This window comes from Rattus norvegicus, chromosome 2 (genome assembly GCF_021556685.1).
Source record: "Rattus norvegicus strain SHRSP/BbbUtx chromosome 2, alternate assembly SHRSP_T2T, whole genome shotgun sequence".
In the NCBI taxonomy this organism is placed as follows: Eukaryota; Metazoa; Chordata; class Mammalia; order Rodentia; family Muridae; genus Rattus; species Rattus norvegicus.
Window position 1 is genome coordinate 91,302,814 of NC_141535.1, and position 23,998 is coordinate 91,326,811.

Consider the following 23,998-nt stretch of genomic DNA (forward strand, 5'->3'; position numbering starts at 1 on the left):
CATAAATGCCCCATTTACATGGTTTTTATTTAATTTCATATTCAACTGTATCTTCTATAGATAGTATGCTTCATTTTATTCCATTCTATGATTTTATACATGCTTAGAACTCACATCTATCTTGGAAGTCAGCATTGTGTTATCCCATTTCAAGCACAGGGAACTTGAGGTAAGACTACTCCACTCACCTGATTATTCCCAGGACCATGAGACCCTGTAACACAGCATCTTCTGCATTTCTGTGATTCTTTGCATTAAGAACAGCTTAGTCCTCAGTGCATGCCTTACTCCCTGTCATCACAGCTGTCCTCCAGAGAAAATTGCCGGCTTTTTTGAACTCAAATGCAAGAATATATTTAGTCAAACTCATTAATAACTTGTCAAACTGGCTTAGCATAATGTCTGTGTTTTCAGGTTTTCATTGTTCACCAGCTATGCTTGGAAGGAAGATGGGTGTCTGCCTACTGAGGTGTGGTATACTAAAAGACCATTTTCTGAATTAAAGAAAAACAGAACACCACCACCAAGAAAAGACAAGGTCAATGGAAATAGAATACAGTTTAACATACATTGAAATAATATGTTGTTATGTTTATGTCCAACTTCTTTCCACAAAGGGGTTTTCTTGCCTTTTCATGTACATAGAACACAGCTTTTTCTGACATTACAAAAGTCATAAACAGGCCATTCCTTTTGGTAGAAGCAGTGAGAATTACATATGAATTCTGTCTGTTTGGAATAACCTACTTAACGTTTCCTCTGTGGATCTTAACATAAAAGAGAGGTTCACTCTTAGATGTCACAAAATTAGTATATGGATACAGCTGACTCACAGCAGTTCTCAAAAGTTGCTGGATATTAGCATCACTCTTTTACTGTATCACTCCCCCTGCCAGTAAAACTCAGTGAGCTCTGGTGTATGCATTTTCAATTTTCTTGAACTTGTTGAATTTCCCTTTCCTTATATTAAAGGCAAGAGATAATTCTATTATAAATTTATTACATTGCTATATGTATTAAATAAATATTTAAATTTTACTGAGGTGTTGGTATACAAAGTGAATGTTTGTATATTTTCCCCAAAAGTCCACAGCAGACAAACACACACACACACACACACACACACACACACACACACACACACACACACACACACGTGTATGTGTTTAGACTTAAGGTTAGGTACTCTTGTAAGCAATGAATTATAAAATGAATAAAAAAATAAACACAATCAAAGATGTTCACTGGATTTTAGTGTTATTCCTTTTTTCTTAGCTAAATTCTTTTTTCATTTTTTGACAAAGTATGTTTTTATGGCAATTTAAATAAAGCCTGGTTTCCTTCTGTGTAATTCTTGACTATATAACTTATAAATACATTACATGCCTCACTGAATAAATATACATCATACAAACAAATGCATTCAAGCACCTGGAGAATTCTAGGAAAACGAAGTAATAAATGGAAGGTGAAGCAGAAAGGAAGTCTGCAAGCTGCCCTGTGAAACTGTGGGTGCACAAAGCTTGCTTTTGAATAGGGAGGCAGTTCTCACACTCTCTGCAGTTGAAACTTAATCCACCATTATGATTCAAACCCAAGGTCTAACAAGAGGGAAGAGGGGCTGAGCAGTGTTAGGGTGTTATTCTTTCAATAACACACAAATAACAGACAGGAACTATAATGCAATTATTTGGAGAATTCCAGCCACAATAAACAAAGGCTCTTCCTCAAGTATGCCTCAATGTGAAGGTAATATCTTCACTTTCTGTTCTCAGCTTTTCAAATTGATTTCTCTTACTCCTACATTTTCTTAAGCAAACAACTGCATTAAAAGAAGTCCTTTCAGCTGCTGAGCACTTAGAACAGCATCTGCCTGTTTTCAGAGGCAGAACAAGGTTAATGCAGGCAGATTGGCACCCTAATGATTCCTGACAAGGTAAGCAAGCGCTCCTTAGGAACAGTCAGGAGAAAGGGGCCACATTGGATGGTATAACCTAGCAAGGAGCCAAAGGTATGTTAAGTAAACAGTCTTTTGTACTTCAAATGTAAAAATGATAAATAAGATCAAAGCCTTTAAAGGTAATGGTGTTGTCAAAATTATTCATAGTATTAACCTACAAACAAACTATAAGTGGCTTTCAAATTAAAATGCACTCAACAACAATGTTAGGCTGAATGTGTTAAATCCTGAGCCTGTGGGACATGTTTAAAATGTTAAATGCCTTTCATTTAATAGAATGATATAAGTAACAGGTGTTCTTTACTTTCTAAAATGTGTAATAATACAATAGTAATAATAATAACGTGTAACTGTTAATTTTGTTATTTCTGTGAGTGTGTCTCAGAGACAGAGAGAGAGAGACAGCGACAGAGACAGAGGCAGAGAGAGAGAGAGACAGAGAGAGACAGAGACAGAAACAGAGACAGAGAGAGACAGAGCGAGCATATGTGTCACAAGACTTCATGTGAAGGTCAGAGGACAACCTTTGAAATCTGGTTTCTCCCTTCTACCATAGCTTGCAAGGATCATACTTAGGTAGTCAGTATTGCACAGCACACATTTTTCCTACTAAGCCACATTGCTGACCCTATTTTTTTTATTTTTAATCACGATTTAGTATATTAGGAAATGAAAATAATGCAGTTATCCACAAAGTCTGACCAACATGGCAATGGGAAAGAATATTTTAAACTCACAGTTTCATTCTTAAATCATAATTTGATAAACTGATTTTTTTCTAAATAGAAACTTTAGATTTTGCTAAGAACACTTCTAAATTATATACATATTTTAGAAGTCCTGTGACAAACTCACTTGCAGATTATTTTGAACTTGTCATATAAAATATTTTAATAACTTTTGAGCTCTCAGCATTTCATGTTAAGGTCAGTCTTAAATGGTTGATAGACTTCTCAAGGAGCTACAGTATTGCAACATTATAAAAGAATAATTATAAATTTGGGCTTGTTAAATCCTGCAATTCACCAGAAAAACTAACTCCACTATTATGCTCCAAGTTTGAAGCAAGTACTTCTTAAATATTAAATACTGACCAAAAGATGGACTTTGGTCAGAACCATTTTGTAGCTGAGAATGCCTTCAAGCTAGGTGTTGCAGGGACTTAGGAGAGCCTACAGGCCACTGTACTTTCTCATGACTTGTTTTTCTTGTTATTTCCCTGGAACTACAATTCCTAGTATTCTAGAAGCGATGTGATTCCTGGGCAGGGCAATGGATGTTAAATTTCTGTTCTTATACAGCTCATGGGGGTTTTGTTTTCTTCAATGCTCTTATTGAACAGCATTTGTAAGTAAAATTCTTTATTTCTTTAGCATATAGGGTACAAGCTGATAACCCTAACCCTTATTTGTTTGAATCATTTATAAGCCTGCACCACATGCATTAAAAGAACAATAGTGTTCTGCCCTTGTTGCAGCAGATCCACTGAGGACTTTGCAGAATTCAAGTCTAAATTCCAAATGTAGTTACAAAGTATGGCATGCTATATTGAAATGCTACATACTTTTGACACGTACTGTCACCAAATTAGACTATAGGTAAGTGGCATCCTATAATAAGCAATGTAATATTAGCTTGAACAAAGTCGATTTGGCTGCCAAATAATGTATCATGAACACTGAACAATGACAGGTTTAACCTTCACTAGGAAGCAGGTGCTCCATCACAGTTCCCTGTCTTACTTACAGGATGAGTCTTCATCTCCTAACGATGCACCTGTGTTGCTGTTGTTGGCGTGTTTGTGTTTTTGTCAATAAGCTTTTACTCTGTATTGTGCTGTACAGTTAATATTTGAGTATTTATTCAATATTCTTTACTACATTGGTACCTACATTGATACCTACATTGATACCTTCCCCTGTGTTCTGGAATTGCTCCTGATTTTGACGTTTTGACAATAAGATTTAAAGTATTATGCTTTATTCTAAAGTCTTTTTTTTTCATCCTTGGATCTTTTGCATTTCATGAGTACTTTCTTCTGCTTCCTCATAACTCATTCACATTAAATGAAGAGTATGTTCTCTCCTTAGTACACCTTATTGAGTGTTTCAGCATAATGTACTCTTTTATTCTACAGTTAATAATCATTGAGAACTGCTTAAGTTTTAATCAATTGAAATTTGATATGTATGCATATGTTCTGAAAATTTTATTTCATGCTACATATTTCATTTCATTTTGTAGATAAATAAGAGTAGAATTTCTTGTTCATGATGCATACTATTGTGCAGTTTTATTATATGACATTAACAAATATTTTCTAAACATCTACTATTTTACATTGATATTACTAAAATATGGGAAATATAACCACGCTATAGCCGGTGCTTTGGATGAATTTTGGCCATCCTATTGATACTATGTATCGACTCACTAAACTTCTAACTTGATGTTGACTAATGATGTTGAGCAAAATTTTGATAGTCATGTATTTATTTTCTTGGTAGTTATGTGTGTATTGTTTATATTCTATAAAGCATGCCCTATTATAGCTTGGTAAATTTTTATTTCAATAAATTTGTTATTTAATTGTAAAATTATTATAAGAAGAATTTTATACCATTAATAGCCTCTTTTTATAACATTTAACTAGTGAGAATGAACTCTAGGGCAAACAACTTGATAACCTTTAAACAGTTTCTTTTTGTATAATCCTAGATTTAAAAAATCCTATATAATTCAGTTAAACCTATGTATTTTATTCAATTTTATTTCATAATAAAAGCTTCCATAGTATCATGAGATAAAAAAATAAATAAGATCGACACCTATACCATCTAAAATATTTATATTTTATGCATTTTTGTAAAATGTCAATTTGTGTAGTCAATTTTTACATATCCATATTTTTAAATAATGGTGTCACCTTTTTTCTTTTAATATTGTTAGCCAGTAATTAGTTTGTCTATCAACCCTGCCCCTTGTAACATTCTTGGTAAATATTGAACAGCAGTTTTATTCTTTTATTAGTCTATATTAAGTCCACAAAATAGAGTCTCATTAGAACTTTAATCATAATTTGGTCCTGTTCATTCCTTGCATTCTTGTCACTTATATTTCCTCTATTCCCTTAATATTGTGTTTGCACGTGCACATGTGTGTGTATGCATGAGATTATGGGTGTTGCTCTTGAACTTTGGATCTTTCTGCCTTCATCTCTATTCCTAAGTGGCTATACAATTTTTATGTTGAATATTTTCCTTAAAAAAAGTTTAGTTGTATACAATCTTGCCTTTTTAAAAATTTACTTTGCAATATATTATTTATGTAAATTATCTGTTGTACCTTCAAGTATTATTATATTTCTTTGCAAAAAAAATCCATTTTCTAATAGATGGAGATGCCTCTGTTGTATCTGCCAGCTTCTTTCATTGTGGAGGAGCCACTTTTGCTACCCAGTGCCATTAACCTTGCTTTCTGATCCTTGAGGGTAGCGACCAATTTCCTAATACTCTTTCCCTCTTCACATGGCTGAACAGTGATTATCAGAAAAGTAAAGAGTATCTTTGTTGGCAAAAAGTGGTGTGTTAGATTTTCCATAGCCATTTTCCTTTCATGTACTTCTGAGACCACAGTTTTATAATTTTTGAAGTTACAAGGTATCGTGGAAAGCTCTGATCTTCCTCCTTTTTCTATGGAATGGAGAATCATCTTGTGCGTTGGTAAAACGCATATATTTCTAGAGCCACCTGACTCAGAACTTAAACGCTCCAGTCATAAATGTACTAGCATTGAGAACCCTATAAAAATTACTTGGAAAAAGTGGGGAAATACTGCACACTGTCTTTGAGATGGATTTCCCAGGTTTCTATGCTGTTATGCCAAGGAGCATGTGATGATCTAAATATTAAATACCAGTTTACTTTCTCTTTGATCCATTCATTAAAAGTTGTATCTACATCAGGGTTGTTTCTGGCTTCTGACTATTATAAATAAGGCTACTATAAAGATAGTGGAGCATGTGTCCTTGTTATATGTTGGAGCCTCTTTGGGTATATGCCCAGTAGTGGTATAGCTAGGTCTTCAGGCAGAACTACTTCCAATTTTCTGAGGAACCACTGGACTGATTTCCAGAGTGGTTGTACCAGCTTGCAATCCCACCAGAAATCAAGGAATGTTCATCTTTCTCCACATCCTCGCCAGCATCTGTTGCACCTGAATTTTTGATCTTAGCCATTCTGACTGGTATGAGGTGAAATCTTGGGGTCATTTTGATTTCTATTTCCCTGATGACTAAGGATGTTTCTAAATCTTTAAGTACTTCTCAGCCATGTGAGATTCCTCAGTTGAGAATTCTCTGATTAGCTCTGTATCCCATTTTTAATAGGGTTATTTAGCTCTCTGGAGTTTAACTTCTTAAGTTCTTTCTATTTTTTGGATATTAGCCCTCTATCTGGTCTTGGTAAAGATTTTTTCCAATCTGTCAGTTGCCATTTCATTCTATGGACTGTGTCTTTTGCCTTATAGATGCTTTTCAATTTTATGAGGTCCCATTTGTCAAATTTTGATTTTAGAGCATAAGCCATTGGTGTTTTTTTTCAAAAAATTTTCTCCTGTGCCCATGTGGTTGAGGTCCTTCCCCACTGTCTCTTGTATTAAATTAAGTGTATCTGATTTTACACGGAGGGTCTTGATCTTGGACTTGAGCTTTGTGCAAGGATATAAAAATAGGTCAACTTGCATTCCTCTACATGCAGACTGCCAGTTGAACCAGCACCATTTGTTGAAAATGCTGTCTTTTTTCCACTGGATGGTTTTGGCTCCTTTGTCCGAATCAAGGGACCATTGGTGTGTGTGTTCATTTCTGGGTCTTCAATTCTAGTTCATTGATCTACCTTCTTGTCTTTGTACCACACACTATTGTTTTATAGTACAGCTCTATAGTACACTTGCTGTATAGTACAGCTTGAGGTCAAGGTAGGGTTTTTCCCGGAAGTACTTATATGGTTGAGAATAGTTTTCACAACCTTGGGATTTTTGTTATTCCAAATAAAATTTCAAATTGGTCTATTTAGATATTAAAAATAATGACTTTATGAAATTTGCAGATAAGTGGATGGAACTATAAAATATCATCCTATGTCAGGTAAACCAGTCACAAAAGAACACATACAGTTCGTACTCACTAATAAGTTGATATTCATACAAAAAACTCACAATGCCCTGGATACAACTGACACAGATCACATGGAGCTTAGGAAGAAGGAAGACCAGGGTGTGGATGCTTCTATCCTGCACTGTGGGGGGAACAGGATGATAGCAGGAGGTGGAGGAGGGACTTGGAAGGGAGAGAGGAGGGGGAGGAAATAGACGGGACAGTGTGAGGTACTAAAGTAGACATGGAGAGTTACAGAAGGACAGGAAATTGAATAAAAATATGTAACGCTGAGGGATGAGGAAATGGGGATAGCCACTGGAGAGTCCCAGATGCTAGGGAAATGGGAGGCTCCCAGGACCAAATAGGGATGTTATTAACAGAGAAGTGAAGATAGAACCTTTAGGCACCACCTCCAGTAGATAGGCATAGCCCCTGGTGGAGGAATGGGGCTGCACACCCATCTCAAAGTTTTTAACCGAGAAATGTTTCTGTCCAATGGAAGGTTGGGGGTGGGGGGAAGGAGCAGAGACTAAAGAAAAGGTCATCTGCACCACCTGGAGATTCATCCTGTTTTCATACACCAAACCTGACAATGTTGCAGTTGCCAAGAGGCACTTGCTGACAGGAATCATGTATGAGTGCTCCTTCGGAGGTGCAGCCAGCAAATGAACAATGCAGATGTGGATGCTTGGAGCCAACCATCAGACTGAGCTCAGGAACCCCAGTGGGGTAGCTGGTGGAAGAACTGGAAGAGCTGAGGGGGATTGCAACCCCATAGGAAAAACGTCAGCTGGCTGGGCCACCCAGGGCTCCCAGGTGTTAGAACACCAACTAAGGAGTGTATAGGGCTACAGATATATTTGTAGCAGAGGATGCCCTTGTCTGACATCAATGGGAAGGGAGGTTCTAGGTCCTGTGGAAGTTTGAGGCTCCAGTGTAGGGAGATGCTGGAGGGATGGAAGAGGAGCAGGTCGGTGGGTGTAGTGAGCGCCTTCATTGAGGCAAATGGGAGGTAGGAGAGGGAGGTTGTGGAATGTGGGGCTTGTTGAGAGGTAACTGTGAAGTGGGATATAATTTGATATGTACGTGAATGGGATGATTAATAAAAAAATTTTAAAAATCTAAAAAATGTTAGATTCATTATAGCAAACTTGTGAAAATATCATACAAGAAAAAGACATCTGTGTTCTTTTGCTAGAAAGATAGAAAGGATGCATTAATCTTTATAACTTCATGTCCACATATATATTTGCTCATTCAGTCCTTGGAGTTACTAATAATTCTCCAAAGCATTGGTGTCTTAGCCTCCCCATCAATTAAGCCTGTCAATTAGTAGCTGCTGCCTACCTTGTTGCTCAGAATGTGGGTTTTGTCTTTTGCTTATCCTTACTTTAGGCTATTGAAGCCTTTTTAAATTTAAATTGATTTTAGTCCTTAAGCCATGTAAACTATGCTTCTGTGCTTTTTCCTTCACCTCAGGCTCTCGAAAACAAATCAGAACCTGCCAAACCATGTACAGCACTGTGCTGGCCTTCAAGTCTACATGAATCTCCCGACACATGTCTTCTTTTAGAATGCTGTAAACTACACTCAACGATTGTTTTCTAGAAAAGTGTGAGTAGTAGATTCTCTAATGACCTTTGCTACATCTTACTCTCTATGTTTTTGGTAGTTCCATTGAGGATGCTTCATGTAGCTGTTCAAACTATTAATTTCATTTTAGGCTGAACTCTAGTTTGCTCTTTTACGTCAACAGCAATCATAGCAGACATTAACTCAGCAGCACTACTCATTTCCTCCACTTAAGATAGTTAGATGAAGAACAAAAACAAAATTAGGCAACAGTTATTTTAACTATTGATTCACCCTTTATTCTTTCCTTGACAAGCTGTATCATATGACTTTATATCTCTCCTCCTAAGTATCCAGCAGTTTTTCAAATTAAAGCAACTATCACCAATGAAAGCTACAGCATGTCTGTCTATCTCTGTTTCTGTTTTCTACTTACTGGAAGAATAGAGTGCTAATAAAAGGATTCAGGTTCATGTGTCCCTAATGAATCCCAGAGTTATGTGTATTATGCTACTTATGTGAATGTATGTTTCTTATTCTAAAAGGTAAAGACAGCAGCCTTAAAAGGGGTATAATTACATAATCCAGGTAGCGCAGTCCCAGATAGGAAGCAGTGCAGGAACTAATACAGCCTGACTAGCAGTCTCCAAGTATTTCCTGACTTCACATCACATCCTTTCTCAGGTTAATATGTTCATACAACCAGAACAGATGGAGGCAGGCCCTAGGGGAGGCCAGTGCCCTGAAGGTGAATGAAGGAAGGGTGAATGAGACCAGATTGCAGTTTCCATGACCTACGATAGCCAGCAGAAAGGAAGAGAGATAGCCTATAGCCGAGATGAAAATGCGAATGGACATGCACCAAAGAAAATTAACTATGAGACCACATCACAAGAATTATGTCTGACATAATTTTTAATAGTATAATTTATAGCTCCAGTAAGAATCAGATATAGCACATTAATTTTTCTCAAATTCCTTCCTTTCTCCAAAACCAAATTTGTGAAATTTTCTATCTGCAAAAAAGAAAAATAAAAAATTAATAGCTATACTCCCAAGAATTTCTCTAATCTTATTCTCTTTCTCTGTCACATACCTATTCAACTCACTACCATTTAATTAGCACAGTATTTTTGAAAACCATTTATCAGGAATAAACATATAACCTTACATATATTCATATATGAATAAACACATGTGTTTCTGCAATAAACACACGATAGGTAATTACTAGATTTTGTAAACCAAGGAATATTTATATTTAAATAGAAATAATTTTTCAACTCTAGGTCAAGTGTTTGATGCATACTTCATGCTCAATAAATGTTAATTTCATTTAATCTCATGGCCTTTAGAATAGAGATATAAAAAGAACTCAGAGTATTCATTTATCAAGCAAGTTGCAAAAATAATATGCCCTGTAAATACATCAGGAATAGACATATTGACAAAAATATATTCATGAAAATCTAACATATCTAACTGATAATTTTTCCTGAAGCCTGAATATAATTTTTAAAATCAGAACAAATGTCAGAAAAATGTTATAATTTCAAATTACCACTAAATAAAAATACATTTCTTTTTTTTTTTCTACTAAGAATTCTTTAAAAGGGGAACAAGAATACCCTTGGGAGGGAATAGGGAGGCAAAGTTTAGAACAAAGGCAGAAGGAACACCCATTCAGAGCTTGCCCCACATGTGGCCCATACATATACAGTCACCAAACTAGATAAGATGGATGAAGCAAAGTAGTGCAGGCTGACAGGAACCGGATGTAGATCTGTCCTGAGAGACACAGCCAGAATACAGCAAACACATAAGCGAATACCATCATTAAACCACTGAATTGAGAACAGGACCCCATTGAAGGAATCAGAGAAAGAACTGAAAGAGCTTGAAGGGGCTTGAGACCCCATATAAACAACAATGCCAACCAACCAGGGATTCCAGGGACTAAGCCACTACCCAAAGACTATACATGGACTGACCCTGGGCTCCAACCTTATAGGTAGCAATGAATAGCCTAGTAAGAGCATCAGTGGAAGGGGAAGCCCTTGGTCCTGCCAAGACTGAACCCCCAGTGAATGTGATTGTTGGGGGAAGGGCGGTAATGAAGGGAGGATGGGAAAGGGAGGGTGATAGGGGGATGTTGACCGGAAAGGTAAGGGGATAACAATCGAAATGTAAATAAGAAATACCCAAGTCAATAAAGATGAAAAAAAGGAAAGAAAGAATTAATAATGTGAAAGGTTAACATGTACTTCTTTGCATAGCCACAAAAGCCAACCTGGCAAGACCTCAAAATCAATACAGGCACTGGAAAAAAGTTACAGCTCATGGCCACAAGCCAAAGCTGGGCCATAACACCAAATTGTGCCATCTGGGCAAAGAAGAGGGGAGAACCAAAGTGAAGGGTAGCTTAGAACCTTGCATGCACACAACTTCACAGAAACATTTATTGAAAACTTGCTATTATCCATGTCATTATATTTGTCATTCCCATCCTAAGCACATGTGATATTTTTAAAAAAACCTCAATTAAGTTCTAAAATGTCAAATTTTAATTTTTTCAGGTTTATCATTAGCCATCTTGGATAATATTAAACTTTTAACATTTTCATATGATTATTATAAAAACTTCTTTATCTGTGCATAGGGCACAATTACTTGCTAGTCTCTCTCCCTCCCTCTCTCTCTCTCTCTCACTCACACACACACACACACACACAAACACACACACACACGCACGCACACACACACACACAAATACACACAGGGAGAGAGAGAGAGAAAAGAGAGAGAGAGAGAGAGAGAGAGAGAGAGAGAGAGAGAGAGAGAGGTTATTAAGGAGTATATGCAGAACCTTCTAAATGATATGAGATCTCTTTTACTTAGAAACAGCTTAATGCCCCGTCCCATTTTTGTCTTTCAGGAATGTATTAATATGCAACTGTGTTCATGGCGTGTATCACTGTGTGTATGAGAATGAATATTGCTTCATTAAGGAGAATGATTTCTGTTGTACCACAACACCATTCTCTCTCTTAAACAAACAAACCAACTAAAAAGGCAGTTAGTTCATGGATTCATCTTACATTATTCTGAAAACTTTCTACACTCCACCTGTTAACTGTTTTTCATAATTCTGAGATTTAAAAAGATGAATCTGATCATTGATCACTTATGAATAAACAATAAATAAAAACTGCATTTTTGACATTTTAATCATTAAAATACTGTATTTAATTTTCATTTGTGATTATAGTATGTTTGGATCCAAACTATCTGATTCCTTCACTCTTTCAATTCTTTCTCTTTTCTTCCTTCCCCTCTCTTTCTGTTTTTAACTTAATGGATTTTTTTGTCCACTTAGTGCTCCCTTTATGAGCATAGATGTAGGACCAGCTACCAGAGCATAGTATTTGCCACTCTGGGCAAACAGCCAAGAAGAAAAGTGACTCTACCTTCCTCACGAGGTCTCTAGCATAGTACTTCTCACAAAGTAGAGGGATTTGATTAACCCTACCCTATTTGTATTTGGATTATCATTGGCTTGATCTTGTTCAAAGCTTGTGCATGTGTTTTCTGCCCTTGTGAGTTCACATGTGCATCTGTGCCAACACTTCATATGTAGTGAATAAGAGATTGATATGTTCTCATCTTTAAATGGAATATCTCCATCACATTTCTCTATAGAAGTCTCAGGGTCCATCATGGAAGAGGAAATAGAAAGAAAAAAACCCAAGGGATTAGATGTCTATAGAAAATACAATCTAAAAGGTAGAGTTTCTGAAAGGTGACTTTAGAGTATACTGATTAATATTTGGTTAGAATATTCCATCGAAAATAAAAGTAAGCCATTCAGCATTTAGCATATCAAGAATTTACCACACATAATGAAGTATTTATAAGCACACTAATGAATATTTGTACTTGGGAACACATGAATAAATAAAAGGATGGCTTAGTGAATAAAATGTATACTAAATCATGGGAAATTAGATTTTTAATTTTATTTTTTCATTTGAGTGACTTTAAATTTGACATATGTAAAGCTGACTCTATTGCTATGATTAAGAGCTATCTTATACCTTTTCATTAGATATAAATATGAGTAAAATTTACACTAAAAGAATAAAGGGCTCTTAAATAAATGATTTACACTAAAATTAGAGAAAATAACAAAACATTCAGTTAAAAATGTAAAAGATCACAGGGACCATTCCAGTCTCCATCTGCACCCAGAGCTAAGACTGTACCACAGCCCTCTGGACCCAAAACCTGCCTGGAGAGAACTGATCTCCCAGGAGTACTCTCACTCTTAAGATCAAAAGCTCAGAGGCCCACAGGAGGGCCAAGCTCCAGTCAGAAACAGTAAGATCAACTAACATCAGGGATAACCAGATGGTGAGAGGCAAGCACAAGAAACTAAGCAACAGAAACCAAGACTACTTGACATCATCAGAACCCAGTTCTCCCACAACAGGAAGTTCTGGATATCCCAACTCACCATAAAAGAAAGATTTGTATTTAAAAGACATCTCAAGATGATGACAGAGAAATCTGAGAAGGACATAAATAACTCCCTTAAAGAAATACAAAACACAGGTAAACAAGTAGACGCCCTTAAAGAGGAAACACTAAAATACCTTAAAGAATTACAGAAAAACACAACTAAATGAGTGAAGGAATTGAACAAAACCATTCATGATCTAAAACTGGAAATAGAAACAATGAAAAGAATACAGAAATCAAAAAGAGAGATAACCCCTGGAGATAGAAAACCTAGGAAAGAGAACAGGAGTCCTAGATGCAAGCATCACCAACAGAATACAAGAGACTGAAGAGAGAATCTCAGGGGCAGAAGATACCATAGAAAACATCGACACAACAGTCAAAGAAAATGCAAAAAGCAAGCATCTCCTCACCCAAAACTTCCAGGAAATCTGGGACACAATGAGAAGACCAACCCTAAGCATAGTAAATGTAGAAGAGAGCAATAATTCCCAACTCAAAGGGCCAGTGAATATCTTCAACAAAATTTTAGAAGAAACTTACCTAATCTAAAGAATGAGATGCCCCTGAACATTCTAGAAATCTACAGAACTCAAAATAGGTTGGACCATAAAAAAATTACTACCATCACATAATAGTCAAAATACAAAATCCATAAAAAAAGAAAGGATAGTAAGAGCAGTAAGGGGGAAGGACCAAGTAATACATAAAGGCAGACCTATCAGAATTTTTTGTTGCTGTTGTCATCATCATTGTAGTTAAATGGGAACCACACTCTACATTTTATTTCATGTGTGTTTTTTGTTTTTGTTTTTGTTTTTGTTTTTGTTTTTGTTTTTGTTTTTGTTTTTTAAACAGGAAGATTCACCTACATTGTTAGGAGTCCTAGAAGTTCAGGAATTGCTATTGGTGTAAGTATAAAATGAATTCTACTTAGTCTTGGTAAACATACATGTTGTGTACCTACTGGCTAATATGTATGATACTGCTCAAATGTTTCATTATATTCAAGTATGGCCATCATGTATGTTTACAGGTACAAGAAAAGTTTTCTGGGCCACAGGATATCTGGAATCCAGTTGGAGAAACAATCTTCTTCAGTTGTTTCAGTTTATTATATCACTTCTTATTGTACAAGTCATTCCATGACTTATGAACATTTAAAACACTGATAAATTTTTCTCTCTTTTTCTCTCTGATTGAGGAATAATAATATCTCATGATGGATTTGTCTCTTACTTATTGGATAGCTAAAGAACTCTATAACATTTTCTTATTTCATCACTTGACTCTTTTCTCTTTTCGAGATAGTTAAAGTTGTAGTGGTTGAGAATTTCATATGTTGTTTTTGCTCATATTCATTCTTACCTCCCAGTTTCTCTCAGACCAACTCCCCTTCCTACTCACCCAAATTGTGTTCCCTTTCATTTTATGTAATGACAGTTTAAAATATCTCTTTCCTATTTCATTGAGAGTTTCAGAGTTTACATTTGTTTTTAAAAGTTACAACTTTTTCCGTAAAGTTTAAACATATGAATTATGTGCATAAAAGAGAGCTGCATATATTCTTCATTATAAACATTAAGAAATACACCCATTATAGATGTAATTTTTATAGATCCCACTATTATGGGTTTAGGGAATGGTTTTATATTTGTAATTGAAAAAGAAATTTATATGATACATTCTGATTGTGGTTTGACCTTCTGCAACTTCTCTCAAATGCTTCCTGCCTACCACCTACCTATATCCATTCCTTTTATTTCTCATTTTAGAAACCAAACAGACATGAAAGTAACAACACTAAAATCAATTAAAGGATAATTAAAAAACAGAAAATGCACAACACACACCACGCATGCACACACACACACACACACACACACACACACACACACACGATAAAAACAAAAAATCAAACATAAAACACAAAAGAATAAGACTAATAAAACAAAAATACAATAATAAATGAACCATCATGAGACAAGAAGTCCACAAAAATATTACTGAGTTCATTTTGTGCTGACCGTCTAGCAGTTGTCATGGTTGATGGTTTAAACTTACCTAAGTCCTCTCCTAAGAGTGACCTTTTAGGTCACCTGTTGTTCTTTTTCAATTTTTATTTTTGTGGTTCTCAAAAGAGTTCTCCTCTCTAAGAATCACTCCTGCATTATCTTGAAGCCTGTAATACAAACTAAATAAATAGATGGTTAAGAAGTGATAGCCAACATCAGCAGTCTTATGGAAGACTGGAAAATAAAATAATATACAAAAATACATGCATTTTCAAAGCACACAACCAGTTAAGATTCATGCTGTTATAGTTGGTATCTATTCATATTCTCATACAATTCTATGTTAAGTATCTTACTAATAATTATTCTATCTGAAAATAAAGTATAAGATGATTATTAAGTAAACTTATCAAAATTAGTTGAGGTACACACTTCATATTCTCTTTATTCTATTTTAAACACTGAAAATTTAATTTAAACAAGAAAAAGGATTACTAAATTGGAGTAATGTGGAGTTTAGTTTGGAATATTTTGTGTAATTAAAGTATAAGCATATAAACAGGTTTAATTATGAAACAGAAAACTATGTTTTTAAGAGATATATTAGGAAAATTAATTGACTTTATCACTAAGCTTCGTGGATGTACTGAAAGTTAAACAGTAATAAACTTTTAATGAATGTTTTCTATAATTCAGAGGTCTAATGTATGCACATTTATGTAGATGTGGTCTTGAATTAAGGAGGGACATCAGAGGTTATTTGTCTTACTTTGATGACTTAAGATCCAGTTGCCTGGCCTCTGTATATTATCTGTATAACTTAAAGAAAGGTATATGACCATTTGCAAATAAAATTATGAAACTTTTAAAATCTTGTAGGATCAAAAACTACATTTCAGAATCTGTATGTCATTGAGATTTCAACACCCCACTCTCATCGATGGACAAATCATGGAAACAGAAACTAAACAGAGACACAGTGGAACTAAGAGAAATCATGAACCAAATAGATTTACCAGACATTAATAGAACATCTCATCCTAAAACAAAAGAAACGCATGCTACTGTTTCAAAAATTGAGCATATAATTCATCAGAACATAGGCCTCAATAGATAAAATGAGATTGAAATAATTCCATGCAATCTAACAGATTACCATGGACTAAGGGTGGTCTTAAATAACAACAAAAACATCAGAAAGCCCACAAACATATGGAAGCTGAACAACACTTTACTCCATGACAACTTGGTCTAGGAAGGAATAAAGAAATAAAAGACTTTTTAGAATTTAATGAAAATGAAGGCACAGCGTACCCCAAATTACAGACACAAGAAAGCTGTGCCAAAAGGAAAAGTAAGAGCTCTGAGTGCCTCCAAAAAGAAATTGGAGAGAGAAGATACACTAACAGCTTGACCGCACACCTGAAAGCTCTAGATGAAAAAGATGTAAGTTCACCCAAAAGGAGTAGAGAGCAGGAAATAATCAAACTCAGAGCTGAAATCAACCAAGTAGAAACAAAAAGGGCTATACAAAAAATCAACAAAACCAAGAGCTGGTTCTTTGAGGATATCAACAAAATAGATAAACCCTTATTCAGAGTAAACAGAGAGCACAGAAACAGTATCCAAATTAACAAAGTCAGAAATTAAAAGGGAGACATAACAACAGAATCTGAATAAATTCAAACTATCATCAGATTCTACTACAAAAGCCTATATACAACAAAACTGAAAACTCTAGATGAAATGGACAATATTTTAAGCAGATACTAGGTACCAAATTAAAATCAGGATCATATAAACCAACTAAACAGTCCCATAAGCCCTAAAGAAATTGAAGCAGTAAATAAAAGTCTCCCAAAAATAAATAAATAAATAAATAAATAAATAAATAAATAAATAAATAACCAGGACCAGATTGGTCTAGTGCAGAATTCTATCATACCTTCAAAAAAGACCTAAGAGCAATACTCTTCAAACTACTCCACAAAATATAAACAGAAGGAACACTACCCAATTCATTCTTTGAAATTATAATTATGCTTATACTTAAACCACATAAATACTGAACATAGAAATAGAACTTCAGACCAATTTTCCTCATGAATAGTGATGCAAAAATACTCAATAAAATTCTCACAAACAAATTCAAGAACATATCAAAATTATCACTCACTATGATCAAGTAAGCTTCAACCCAAAGATGTAGGGATGATTCAATACATGGAAATCTATCAATGTTATCCACTATATAGAGAAACTCAAACACAAGAAAAAATGATCATCTCATTAGATTCTGAGAAAGCATTTGACAAGATTCAACACACCTCCATAATAAAATTCTTGTAAAAATCAGAACTTCAAAGCCCTTTGGAAAACATAGTAAGAACAATATCCATCAAATCAGTAGCCAACATCAAACTAAATGGAGATAAACTTCAAGCAATCCCACTAAAATAAGGGACTAAGCAAGGCTTACCATTCTTTCCCGACCTATTTAATATACTAATAGTATAGTACTAGTATAGTATAGTCCTAGCCAGAGCTATTAGACAATGAAAAGAGGTCAACAGGATACAAATTGGAAAGGAAGAAGTCAAAATATCACTATTTGCAGATGGTACGATAGTGTACTTAAGTGACCCCAAAAATTCCACCAGAGAACTCCTATAGCTGACACACAACTTCAGCGAAGTGGCTAGATTGAAAATTAACTGAAACAGATAAGTAGCCTTCCTCTACTCAAAGGATATCTGGGCTGAGAAAGAAATTAGAGAAATGATACCTTTTATACTAGTCACAAATAATATAAAAAACCTTGGTGTAACTCTAACAAAGCAAGTGAAAGATCTGTATAACAAAAATTTTAAGTCTCTGAAGAAAGAAATAGATGAAGATCTCAGAAAATGGAAAGATCTTCCAAGCTCATGGATTGGCAAGATTAATATAGAAAAAATTGCCATCTTGCCAAATAATCTACAGATAAAATGTAATCCACATCTAAATTCCAACTCAATTCTTCCTAGAGTTAGGAACAGCAATTTTCAAATTCATTTGGAATAACAAAAAGGGTTGGATAGTGAGGACTATTTGAACAATAAAAGAACTTCTGGGGGAATCAACATCTCTGTTCTCAAGCAGTATTACAGAGCAATCATGATAAGAACTGCATAGTATTGGTAAACACACAGGCAGGTAGATCAATGGAATGGAATTGAAGACCCAGAAATGAACCCACACACATCTATGGTCAATTGATCTTTGAGGAAGGATTTAAAACCATCCAGTAGGAAAAGGACAGTGTATTCAAAAATTGGTGCTGGTTCAACAGAATGTCACCATGTAGAATGCAAATCTACCCATTCTTATCTCCTTGTACAAAGCTCAAGTCCACATGGATCAAGAACCTGTCATGTTATGTCTAGTGGGGAAATAATAAACACTTAAGACTCATTATCATGCTGCTGATAAATGTGGGGTTCTATTTTTAAGTAGTGAACCCATAATTCAACATGGCCTTCACTTATTAACTGAATGAAATTTCTTGTTCACTGCTTTGATGAAGAAACATGAGAAATAGAAAGCAATATTTTAGCACAATAATACTACAGAGGAAGAAAGGTATTTATGTTTCCCAGAAAAATTTATTTTTAAAAATTAACATGACAAAAATGGAGATTAGAAGATGTATTCATCATATACATATATGTGATGCATACATATCATGTATATACATATGATACATCCCTACTCCTTCATCTCTAGGAGTCCCAACAGTTTATCTTCTTTTAACCCATTTGATGCATCTGTATCCTTCAACTCAAGCAAACTCTCCCTGGGAACCCACAAGCTACTTTGATCATGAGAGCAAGTAGGCTAACTGCAGATCTGCACCCCTCCGTCCATTCCTCCAAGTCCAATCCCTCACTCTCATCCCAGCTCTATAATAGACCTTCTGCTGAGACTTCTCCTCGCTGTCCCCATTCCTTGACAAATACTTAAGCAACAGATGCTGGTGGAACACCTCACTTTTCACCCATGTGTGAAAGCACATATTCATTCCTATATCCCAATAACCAGAAACATATTTTACCTGGAATCCCCAGGGCCCACACCTATCAGGATCTCAGAAGATTTTCCTATAGACAACATATAAGAACTACACTCACCTAAGAAGCAGAGAGGAAACACAAATCAAGAAATAAAACACCCACCGAAAAAAGAAAAGGCAAATATTAGTGCCTAGAATTACAATCTCTAAAAATGCTTAACCTAAATAAGGAGATTCATATCTGAGCACAAGCAGCATATAGAATACCAAATAGATTGCACCAGAAAAAATTTTTTTCCCTTGGCACATAATTTTCAAATAGTATAATACTAAAAGGAAAGAATTTTTGAAGCTATAAGGAAAAAAGACTATGTAACATGCAGCGGCAGACCTGAATCCTCAATGAAAATTCTAAAAGCCAGAAAGGTGTGGACAGAGGTCCTGTAGAATCTAAGAGACCACAAATGCTTGCCTCCAGCCCAGACTACTATATCCAGCAAAACTTTCAATCACCATAGATGCAGAAAATACAACATTCCATGACAAAATTGAATGTAAGCAATATCTATCTGCGAATTTACCCCATCTCTTGCGTTCTTTTTCTTCTCTTGGCTTACTTTTTCCAAATTAGCTGTGATAGGTTTCTGTGTTCTGTTATATTTTGTTTTGTTGTGCTATTTCTTAGAGAGTGTCTTTTTTACTGAAAGACAGAAAAGGAGTCGATCTGAAGGGGAGCGTGAGAGAGGTAAGCAAGGAATGGGAGAAGTAGAGGAAGACGAAACTGTAATTATGAGATTTTGGATGAGAAAACTCTATTTTCTGACTAACCTCCAAATTGATTTCCAGAGTGGTTGTAACAGTTTGCAACCCCACCAACTATGGAGGAGTGTTCCTCTTTCTCCATATCCTCTGCAACATGTGTTGTCACATGTTAAGTTTTGTTCTTAGCCATTCTGATTGTGTAAGGTAGAATCACAGGTTTGCTTGATTTGCATTTCTCTGATCACTGAGGAATTTGAACATTTTTTTTAGGTGCTTCTCTGCCATTTGAGATTCCTCTCTTTTGAATAGTTGGTTTAGTTCCATACCCCATGTTTTGATTGAATTGTTTGGGTTGTTTGGTGGTTTGTTTCTAGAGTTCTTTATTTATTTTCAATATTATCCCTATATCAGATGTGGGATTTTCACAATTTGTAGGATGCCATTTTTTCTTATTGAGTATGTCCTTTGCCTTACAGAAGCTTTCCAGTTTCATGAGATCCCATGTATCAATTCTTGGTCTTAGAGCCTGCGCCACTGGAGTTTTGTTTAGGAAATTCCCCCTGTGCCAATGAGTTCAAGGCTCTTTCCCACTTTAGCTTCTATTAGATTTAGTGTATCGGTTTTATTGAGGTCCTTGATCCACTTGTACTTGAGCTTTGTTCATGTTGAAAATATGGCTATTTTTTTGCCATTGGATGGTTTTAACTCCTTTGTCAAAAACCAAGTAACCATAGGTGTGTGGGTCCATTTTTGGATTTTCAATTCTATTCCACTGGTCTATCTGCCTGTTTCTGTACCAATACCGTACAGTTTTCATCACTATTGCTCTGTAATTCTGCTTAAGTTCAGGGATAGTTATTCCCCCGGAAGTCCTTTTATTGTTGAAGATAATTTTAGCTCTCCTGGGCTGTGTTATTCCAGATAAATTTGCAATTTTTTTTTGTCTAACTTTATGAAGAATTGGATTGGAATTTTGATGGGGATTGCATGTGAACCTATAGATCGCTTTTGGTAAAATGACCATTATTCCTATATTAATCCTGCCAATACACAAGCATGGGAGATCTTTCCATCTTCTGAGATCTTTTTCAATTTCTTTCTTCAGAGAATAGAAGTTATGATCATACAGATCTTTCACTTGCTTGGTTAAAGTAACACCAAGGTATTGTACAATGCTTGGTACTATTATGAAGGGTGTCATTTCCCTAATTTCTTTATCTAGCTGTTTATCGTTTGTGTAGAGGAAGGCTACTGATTTGATTGAGTTAATTTTACACCCAGCCACTTGCTGAAGTTGTTAATCACGCTTAGTAGCTCTCAGGTGGAACTTTTGGAGTCACTTAAGTATACTATCGTATCATCTGCGAATAGAGATATTTTGACTACTTCCTTTCCAATTCGTATCCCTTTGACCTTCTTTCATTGTCTGATTGCTGTGGCTAGGACTTAAAGAACTATATTGAAAAAATAAGGAGAGAATGGGCAGCCTTATCTAGTTCCCGATTTTAATGGGATTGCATCAAGTTTCTCTTCATTTAGTTTAATGTTAGCTACTGGTTTGTTTTATATGGATTTATTATGTTTAGGTATGGGCCTTGAACTACTGATCTTTCCAGGACATTTATTGTGAAGCGGTGTTGAATTTTTTCAAGTGCTTTTTCAGCATGTAATGAAATGATCATGTGGTTTTTATATTTCGGTTTGTTTATATAGTGGATTACATTGATGGTTTTCCATATATTGAAGCATCCCTGCATACCTGGGATAAAGCCTACTTGATCATGATGGATGATCTTTGATGCGGTCTAGAAATTCAGTTTGCAAGAATTTTTTTTTTTTTTTTTGGTTCTTTTTTTCGGAGCTGGGGACCGAACCCAGGGCCTTGCGCTTCCTAGGCAAGCGCTCTACCACTGAGCTAAATCCCCAACCCCAATTTGCAAGAATTTTATTGAGTATTTTTGCGTCAATATTCATAAGGGATATTGGTCTGAAGTTCTCTTTGTTTGTTGGGTCTTTGTGTGGTTTAGGTATAAGAGTAATTATGGCTTCATAGAAGGAATTCAGTAGTGCTATGTTTGTTTCAGTTGTGTGGAATAGTTTGGACAGTATTGGTATGAGGTCTTCTCTGAAGGTCTTATAAAATTCTGCCCTAATCTCATCTGTTCCTGGGCTCTTTTTGGTTGGGAGACTTTTAATGACTGCTTCTATTTCTTTAGGTGTTATAGGGTTGTTTAGATTGTTTATCTGTTCCTGATTTAACTTTGGTACCTGATTTTTGTCTAGAAAATTTTCTATTTCTTCCATATTTTCAAGTTTTGTTGAATATAGACTTTTATAGGAGGATCTGATGATATTTTAATTTCCTTTGATTCTGTTGTTATGTCTCTCTTTTCATTTCTGATTTTGTAAATTTGGACACACATTCTGTGCCCTCTGAGTGGCATGGCTAAGGGTTTATCTATCTTGTTGATTTTCTCAAAGAACCAGATTTTGATTCTATTGATTCTTTGTATAGTCCTTTTTAATTCTACTTGGTACATTTGAGCCCTGAGTTTGATTATTTCCTGCCTTCGACTCCTCCTGGGTGTTTTTGATTCTTTTTGTTCTAGAGCTTTTAGGTGTGTTGTCAAGCTGCTGATATATGCTCCCTCCCATTTCTTTCTGCAGGCACTCAGAGCTATGAGTTTTCCTCTTACCACAGCTTTCATTGTGTCCCATAAGTTTGGGTATGTTGTACCTTCATTTTCATTAAATTCTAAGAAGTCTTTAATTTCTTTTGTTATTTCTTCCTTGACCATTTATCATTGATTAGAACATTGTTCAACTTCCATGTATATGCGGGTGTTCTTTCCTTATTGTTGTTATTGAAGGCCATCTTTAGCCTGTGGTGGTCTGATAGGACACATGGGATTATTTCTCTCTTTCTGTATCTGTTGAGGTCTCTTTTGTGCCTGATTATATGGTCAGTTTTGGAGAATATATGATGAGGTGATGAGAAGAAGGTATATCCTTTTGTTTTAGGATAGAATGTTCTATAAATATATGTTAAGTCCCTTTGGTTCATGACTTCTCTTAGTCTGTCTATGTCTCTGTTTAATTTCTGTTTCCTTGATCTGTCCATTGATGAGAGTGGGGTGTTGAAATATCCTACTATTATTGTGTGAGGTGCAGTACTTTGAGCTTTAATAAGGTTTCTTTTATGTACATAGGTGCCCTTGTATTTGGAGCATAGATATTTAGGATTGAGAGTTCATCTTGGTGGATTTTTCCTTTGATGATTATGAAGTGTCCTTCCTTATTTTTTTGATGACTTTTGGTTGAAAATCGATTTTATTTGATATTAGAATGGCGACTCCAGCTTGATTCCTCAGACCTTTTGCTTGGAAAGTTGTTTTCCAGCCTTTCATTCTGAGGTAGTGTCTGTCTTTGTCTCTGAGGTGTGTTTCCTGTAGGCAGCAGAATGCAGGGTCCTCATTGTGTATCCAGTTTGTTAATCTATGTCTTTTTATTGGGGAATTAAGTCCATTGATGTTGAGAGATATTAAGGAATAGTGATTGTTTCTTCCTGTTATATTCATATTTGGATGTGAGATTATGTTTGTGCAATTTTCTTCTCTTTGTTTTGTTGCTAAGATGATTAGTTTCTTGCTTTTTCTAGGGTGTAGCTTGCCTCCTTTTTTTTTTTTTTTTTTTTTATTAACTTGAGTATTTCTTATATACATTTCGAGTGTTATTCCCTTTCCCGGTTTCCGGGCAAACATCCCCCTCCCCCCTCCCCTTCCTTATGGGTGTTCCCCTCCCAACACTCCCCCCATTGCCGCCCTCCCCCCATAGACTAGTTCACTGTGGGTTCAGTCTTAGCAGGACCCAGGGCTTCCCCTTCCACTGGTGCTCTTACTAGGATATTCATTGCTACCTATGGGGTCAGAGTCCAGGGTCAGTCCATGTATAGTCTTTAGGTA

At 35.6% G+C, this 23,998-nt stretch overlaps 1 long non-coding RNA gene across 9 annotated transcripts in view; it reads left to right on the forward strand.

Moving 5' to 3' along the window:
- Nucleotides 1-1,859: 1,859 nt before the first annotated feature.
- The window catches only part of LOC147996159 (uncharacterized), a 92,284-nt gene continuing 70,145 nt past the window's right edge, over nucleotides 1,860-23,998 (forward strand). For 3 of the 9 annotated variants that reach the window (XR_015671262.1, XR_015671264.1, XR_015671269.1), the window contains exons 1-3: nucleotides 1,860-2,011; nucleotides 8,598-8,732; nucleotides 14,067-14,119. This is a non-coding gene — a long non-coding RNA (uncharacterized LOC147996159). Of the gene's footprint in view, nucleotides 2,012-3,128; nucleotides 3,308-8,597; nucleotides 8,733-14,066; nucleotides 14,120-14,244; nucleotides 16,112-23,998 lie in introns of those variants that run through there. The other 6 variants (XR_015671273.1, XR_015671272.1, XR_015671263.1 and 3 more) reach the window with 5 other exon arrangements.